This window comes from Peromyscus californicus, unplaced genomic scaffold, assembly GCF_007827085.1.
Source record: "Peromyscus californicus insignis strain IS unplaced genomic scaffold, ASM782708v3 Scaffold_22__1_contigs__length_63687245, whole genome shotgun sequence".
NCBI lineage: Eukaryota > Metazoa > Chordata > Mammalia > Rodentia > Cricetidae > Peromyscus > Peromyscus californicus.
The window spans coordinates 1,435,011-1,442,837 of record NW_026294525.1 but is presented as its reverse complement, the minus strand read 5'-3'; the positions used below and the strand labels follow the sequence as shown (position 1 = coordinate 1,442,837).

Genomic DNA, 7,827 nt, shown 5'->3' with positions numbered 1-7,827 from the left:
AAGGCAAATCCACGATCAGAACAAGTATCTATTCTTGTAAAGAAGAGGGGTTGTCCTTTCTATGACAAAAGTGATCCCTTGTAGACAACTAACACCAGGTTGCAGGCTGGTCACCCCCAGGACTGGTGCCATACTGGAGCTTACTGTTGATCTCTGATGTTGATAGCTGACCTGGGACTCAGCTGTAGCCAGATAGACACGGTGGAAGGAGGGACTAACCTTGAGCAAGTTGTCCTCTGATTGCCCCACACATGCTTTGGCGCCTCCCCCGAAGCTTGGCATATTGACTTCCACCCTTTCGTTCTTACGCTGTGCCAGTGAGATGTGCTTCTTGTAGACAACAAATAGATGTGGTTTTTCTTTTTTACTCCGATCAGGTAGTCTGTGTTTTTTAATTGCTGAGTTAAGACAATTTACATTTAGGATTATTAATTGAGAGGGGTTTGCTTCTTGTAAGTTTGTGTGCACGGTGTCCTCCTAGCTTGTCCTTTTTGCCCTGCCTTAATTTTATAACCATTTACTTGGTTACTGAGTTGGTCATGATTTATTCTTTCCTAGCTCTTTTTGTTCATGTGTTTCTCTCATAATATTTATTCTTTTTTATTCTCTCCTGTTTGGGACTACCTCATGTTTGGGACTACCTTTCTTCTTTCCCTGTGTATAATATGTTAGTATTTTTTGCTTACTGGTCATGGATTGTGTTAGTTTGTGTTTATTTTGGAATGTTTTCTCTCATTTTTTTCCCTTTAAATAGTTTTTTATTGGCAGTGGGCTGGAAGGGATGGCAGAATTAGCATTCACAGACAACACCACACACCAGTCACGAGGGCAGCATAAGAGTGATGGGAAAGAGCCTGAAGGCCCCCTCTTCAATAGCAAGTGGGTAGGCAGGGGGCTGGAGTGTCGATGGGGCAGCCTTACTTAGGTCACCTCTGTTTAGTAGGCATGGTTGGAGATGAAGAGAGATTCACTGGCTGCGGCTCCCGACTGACCACTTGGGGTATACTTTCCTTGACAAGCGAGGCTGTTGGCCTGGGCTCGTTTGATGTATTCCTCCTGGGCAGCCTTCATGTTCTCCTTTTTCCCACCCCAGGCCTTCAGAGCAGAGGCCTGCAGGGCTCGGCCATAAGAGAAAGTCAAGGCCCATGGTTTCAGCAGTGGACACTGGTTGATAGCATTGAGGTTGATGGACGCCTCTTCCTCACTCTGCCCTCCAGACAGGAAAGTGACCCCAGGGACAGCAGGGGGCACTGTGCGACGAAGCGCTGTGACAGTTGCCATGGCAATCTCCTCATTGGAAAATTTCTGGGTACAGGCCTGGCCTGGGGTGACCATGTTGGGCTTCAGCAATGTGCCTTCCAGATAGATATGGTGGTCACTTAGAGCCTTGTAGACAGCTGCCAGTACCTTCTCAGTTACATACTGACAGCGCTTTAAGTCATGGTCCCCATCAGGGAGGATTTCAGGCTCCACAATGGGTACAATGCCATTCTGCTGGCAGATGCTGGCATAACGGGCCAGAACATTGGCATTTTCCATGATGGCAAGGGCTGAGGGAGTGTGTTCCCCAATCTTTAGCACACAACGCCACTTAGCAAAGTCAGCTCCATCCTTCTTATACTGGGCACAGCGTTCAGCCAGCCCATCCAGCCCTTGGGTGGTGGTCTCGCCATTGGTTCCCGCCAGGGGGTACCACGCCTTTATCTACCTTAATGCCCACAACACCGCCTTTGGACTTGATAACTTGGGGGAAGGGACATCCATCATCCGCCTTCTGGTACAGTGTCTCGTGGAAGAGGATCACCCCCCCAATGCAGGAATTCACACGGTCGTCAGCCGTCAGCAGCAGCTGGCGGTAGAAGCGCCTGTTCTCTTCCGTGTTCTCAGCGCCAATGGACTGCAGCCGCTTGGCAATGCTTCCGGTGGACTCATCTGCAGCCAGGATGCCCTTTCCCGGTGCCACAATTCTGTGAGCGATGTCAGCCAGCTCCTTCTTCTGCTCCGGGGTCAGTGCTGGGTATGGGTAGTGCATGGCGCCCGTGGCAGCACATTCCTTTCCTAACTCTCTCTGTTGCTGGGTGTTGCCCAGCTGACAGCGGGGTTGCTCATTAGCCCCTGGGGGAAAGGAGAAGGCCACAGCCAGGGACAGGCGGGTCATGTTGAAGCTGGACACATCTGACCTGTGCGTTGCCATGGGTCACCTTGCCTGGCACAGGAGTGGGTGGATCTGCCGGGTAAGGCGGCGGTGGGTAAGCCAAAGGACTGAGGACCGAACGCGGCTAGAGTCACCAGAACCCCGTTCTGCTGTGCGTTCCAAAAGAACGTAGTCTATTCAGCTGAGTTGGGGGTGGGGTGGGGGGGGCGTCTTTTCTCAATTTTTAACGATAAGCATTTTGGATATAGTTGTCTTGGTTGGCAGTTAATCATTTTCAAGTCTTGAAATGTTTTTCTGGATTTTGGGATTTCTGTTTAGAGGTCTGATGTTCTGGTGTGTTTTCCTTTGTATATGACTGGTATATGTTTCTTGCAGGTTTTAATATTGTTTCTTTGTGTTGTACTTTGAACACCTTGGCTACAATGTGTCACAGAGTGAGTCTATCATGCCATGTTTGCTTGGGGTTCTAACATGTTCCTGTCCTTGGATGTCCATTTTATCCCTGGATATGGGAAACTTCTGCATTCCTTTCAGTTTTACCTCTGTTCCTTCTTGTATGCCATGAATTTTTAGGTTTGGTCTGTTAATTTTTTTAAAAGACTTATTACTTTTATTTGTGTGTGTGTGTGTGTGTGTGTGTGTGTGTGTGTGTGTGTGTGTGTGTGAGAGAGAGAGAGAGAGAGAGAGAGAGAGAGAGAGAGGAGAGAGAGAGAGAGAAGAGAGAGAGAGCGCCAAATGTGTTCTGATACCAATGAAAGCCAGAAGAGGTCTTGGATTCTGGGAACTGGAGTTACAGGCAGTTGTCAGGGTTTGATGTAGATGCTAGATTCTGAATTTTGGCCTCTGGAAGATCAGCCAAGTGCTCTTACCTGCTCTAGCCCCAGATTTGTTCTCTTGATTATGTCCCATATTTCTTGGTTGTTGTAGTTATGCTTGTTTATATTTTTGCATTATATCTTTATATAGCTTTTTCTCAACTTTACCTTCCACCCTCAATCATTTTTAATTGTGCTTGATCTAGTGATTTCGTGATGCATTCTATTCTATTCTTTATTTGATTGACTGTTTAATTTCCAATATTTCCCCCTTTATTCCATAACCAGTTTCTTTGACTAATTTTTCATGCATAATGCTGGTATTATTTTAAAATTGTTTATTTTTATCTTATGAGTATGTGTTAGTACCTGCATGTATATATGTGCACAGCATACATGCCTGGTGCCCATAGAGTCTAGAAGAGGGCACTGGATTTCCTACAACTGATGTTACAGATGGTTGTGAGCTACCATGAGGATGCTGGGAATGGAATCTAGGTCTTCTGCAAGGACAACAAGTTCGCTTCAGCTCCCATGTTGCTGATCTCACCTACATGCTGAATTGATCAACTTCTTTCATTGGCTTATTTATTTCTATTTCAAAGTCGTTGATCGCTTTTAAATGTAGAATTCGTTCTTCAGCATTTATATCATTTTACTATCTTTGAACTTAGTAATTTGGCACCATAATCTCTTGGAGACTTTAAGATGTCTTGCTTTTCATGTCTGTAGTGTTTTTATACTGTAACTTGTGTACAAATTGGGATAGACATCTCTTCCAGTTTTATTTGGGAAATCTTCTTAGTGTGTAGTCTACACTTGTGGGATAAATCTCTAATATAACTCAGAGAGGAGAAAACAAACTACTATAAACATCAAGAACATTATGCTAAATGATATAGAAACACACTTAAAATCAGATAAACCAATTAATACATGACCTGTGTCATTAGGAAAGAAAATGTCAAATAAAATGTAGAGTATGCTATGACATGAAACATTTCTTTGGTAAATGTAGAAAACTTAGTTAAACAAAGGAAGGGACAGATAAAGGTGAAAAATAACAATTAAAGTTAAATAAAGTGAAGGAAAACTAAAGAATAAGGAATAATCTGATGACAAGGGAAAGAAAAAAAGATTAAAAAATTTTGATTGTTCTATAAAGGAATAATGTATAGAAAATTAGATAAATATAAGAAGAGGAATACAAAAATAAAAATATGAAGCTTAAAAAATTAAGATGAAACTGAAATACTACAAAAAGTATGGCAAAAAGAAAAGAATGTAAAACACAATGGTAAAAACAACACAGGTATTCTGGAGACTTGTCATCTAATGTTGTTGGTTGTTTTACTCTTTACTCTTTGCTCTTTTGGGGGGCCCCCTACCCAGCTCTCAAATAAATTCATATGTAGGCTTATTCTTCTTTATGAATGCCTGGCCTTAGTTTGTCTTGTTTCTAGCCAGCTTTTCTTAAATTATCCCATTTATCTTTTGCCTCTGGGCTTTTATCTTTCTCTATTTCTGTACATCTTTCTTTACTTCTTTCTCCATGGCTTGCTGTGTAGCTAGGTGGCTGGCCCCTGGAGTCCTCCTCCTTCTCTTGCTCCTAGATCCCCTTTTCTCTTTTTCTCCTTCTGTTTATTCTCTCTGTCTGTCAGCCCCACCTATCATTTTTCCTGCCTTGCTATTGGCCATTCAATAGACCAATCAGGTGTTTTAGACAGGCAAGTAACATAGCTTGATGGAATTAAACAAACGAAACATAAAATAATGCAACACATCTTTGTATCATTAAAACGGATATTTCACACCATAAACAAATGTAACAAGTCTTAAAATAATATTCCACAACAGTCTAGTATGGGATTCTTTCCGATGGGAAGAGGTGGTGTGGGGTCATTTATCTTTCTTACCTTTTATGCTGAGGCTGAGCCTGGACAAGTGTCAGATGTCTGACAGGTCTGTTTTCACTGTAGTAGCTGCTCTCTTTTGTTTACTGGGTGTTTCCATTTGCCACACTTCAGCTTCTCATTCTGTAGAACAGGAGGGTTTTTACAGTCCTTGGGTGGTTAATGTTCTAGCAAGGAGGAGTCTCCTGAGTGCATTGGGCATTGAGGGGGAAGCAAATGTACCACTAAGATCTGTACAGGTAGACCAGTTTCTGTACTTGGAAAACCCTCTCAGCAGACAACACCCCACTGTCAGGAAGATGTTCTAGGTGTGAAGTACTCAGCTGCATCTTCAGAGTTCTCAGTTGCTGTAGAAGTGAACTCCATGACAGGTGGTCCACCTTCTCCATAGGAAGAAACATGCCTAACACTGTAAATTTAGCCAAGAACCCATGGTTGGGAAGCTTACAGGTTTCAGGTGTGACTCTACTACTATTATTCTGCTAAACGCATTCTGCTAAATGCACATAGTATCAAACTGCCATCTAAATTTGCATCCTTCTACCTATAGATTAGTGCAGTTCCCAGATCTCATCAGGAAAGTTTCTTTATATAGTAGATGGTGGTTACCACAGAAACTTAAAATTGGTCCAAATGCAAAGACTACATCAGTGGAGTGTGCTGGCTAGTCTTACGTCAACTTGACGCAGGCTAGAGCTATCTGAAAGATGGGAACCTCAATTGAGAAAATGCCTCCATAAGATTCAGATGTAAGGTGTTTTCTTAACTAGTGATTGATGGAGAGGGCTCATCCCATTGTGGGTGGTACCAACCCTGTGCTGGTGGTCCTGGATTCTATAAGAAAGCAGGCTGAGCAAGCCATTGGGAACAAGCCAGTAAGCAGTACCTCTCCATGGCCTCTGTGTCAGCTCCTGCCTCTAGGTTCCTGCCCTGTCTGAGTTCTGATCCTGACTTCCTTCAATGATGAACAGCAATATGGAAGTGTAAGCCAAATAACTACCCCCCTTGCTTTTTGGTCATGGTGTTTTATCACAGCAATGGTAACCTTAATTAAAACAGGAATGCTCAGTCACAAATAAACAAGTATATCACACTTACTTCCCAAGGCTCAGGGCCATCATGGAAGAGAGGATGGAAAGATTTTGAGAGTCAGAGGTCTCAGAGGACGGGGGCAAAACAGTGTCTTCTGGATATGACAGGATTGCTGCATTCATGGACTCACAGCATCTGTGTTGGTGGTTACCGGGGAAGGTAGAGTCACTTTTCTTCAGTGATGTTGCACAAATTGGAATTGGATTAAAAAAAAGACACAAAGTTAGGGTGATAAGGAGGTGAGAGTGGATCTGGAAGACTCAAGGAGAGGAGGGAGGTGAATGTGATAAAAATTTACTGAAATACTCAAAGAGTAATAAACTATTTAAAATACTTACAACTCATAAGACAATGAGTGCTTTTACTCTCCACTCCAGTCTTTTTTTTTTGAGGTATATTATGCTTTGCCTTGATTTACTAAATGTCCCAGTTTCCTTTTTATTGCTGTGATAAAGAACATGATCAAAAGGAATTTGGAGAAGAAAAGGGTTTGAGGGTTTATTTCATCTTACAACTCTCAGATCACAGTCCATCACTGAAGAAATTCAGGTCAGGAACTCAAGGCAAGAATGTGGAGGCAGAAACTAAACTAGAGATCATGGAGGGGTGCTGCTTACTGGCTTGCTCTCCATGGCGTGCTCAGCCTGCTTTCTTACATAAGCTAGGACCACCTGCTCAGGGGTGACTCTGCCCACAGTGGGTTGAGCCCTCTGATATCAAAAATTACTCAAGAAAATGCCCCAGAAACTTGCCTGCAAGTCAATCTAATGTGATAATTTTCTCTATTGAAGTCCTCTCTTCCCAGATGTCCCTAGCTTGTGTCAAATTGACAAAAACTAACCAGCACACTAAGTTTTTTCTTAAGTTGTCTGTGTTTCTAACCTGAACTCTTACTTTTGAGAGAACAAGAACTGAGGATAAACCATTATTTGGTAAAAGGAGCAGATGTTTACATGTTTTGGCCTGTACATTGGGTAAATAGAAGCTGGTAACTTTTTTTTTTCTAAGTATAGAGGGATGCTTCATTCTATAAAGATCAATTCATTTTGCTTCAAAATGAATCAGACTTACAAATCAATAGTAGATACAGACCTATTTCCACAGTCTTTCTCATTGATGTGGTAGCTATGAAATTCAACATTCTTTCATATTTTGTCAAGCTTGTTTACATTATTTAAGTTTCTATTAGGTTGACTCCTCAGAGTAGATATTTCTCATTGTGTATTTGTTAAAAAGCCTTCCTGCTTTCACTGAACTAGTGCCTAACTATGATTTATTTTTTATTTATTAGTATTTGTAAAAAAAACTGACTTCCTATGCTTATTATGCTTCTGATTATTGGACATCATCTGCCTGTATGAAATATAATCTCTTGGGCGGGGGAGATAGAGTTCAGCTAGTAAAGTTCCTGTTGTATAATCACAAGGACCTGAGTTCTGTCCCCAGAACTCACATACAAAGCTGGGAGTGGGGTGGTGGCAGTTATTATAATCCCATTGCTGGAGAAGCAAAGAAAAGGGGATCTTCTGGACTCACCGGCCAGTTAGTCAAGTCTGATTGGTAAATTCCAGGCCAAGTGAGAAACTTCTTAACTCACACACCTGAAGCTGACAGACCCCTGACCCTCATATAAACACACACAAACAAATGTGAATTCCCCCCTCTATGAGTACACATTCATTTATTCTCTCTCTCTCCCTCTCTCCTCCTCCTCTGTCTCTCTCTAAACTCTCATAAGGTAAGGAAATTTTTACCATTCTTCATCTCCAGTACTTAGAAGAGTATCTGGTACATAGTAAGTGCTAAAAGAATTGTTGCAATAAAATAACTATTATATAATTTGAAATGTATT

The 7,827-nt window shown here is 42.1% G+C and overlaps 1 pseudogene; it reads right to left on the bottom strand.

The window, feature by feature from the left end:
* Window positions 1-735: 735 nt before the first annotated feature.
* Window positions 736-2,194, bottom strand: LOC128118741 (fructose-bisphosphate aldolase A-like; annotated as a pseudogene).
* Between the last annotated feature and the right edge of the window lie 5,633 nt (window positions 2,195-7,827).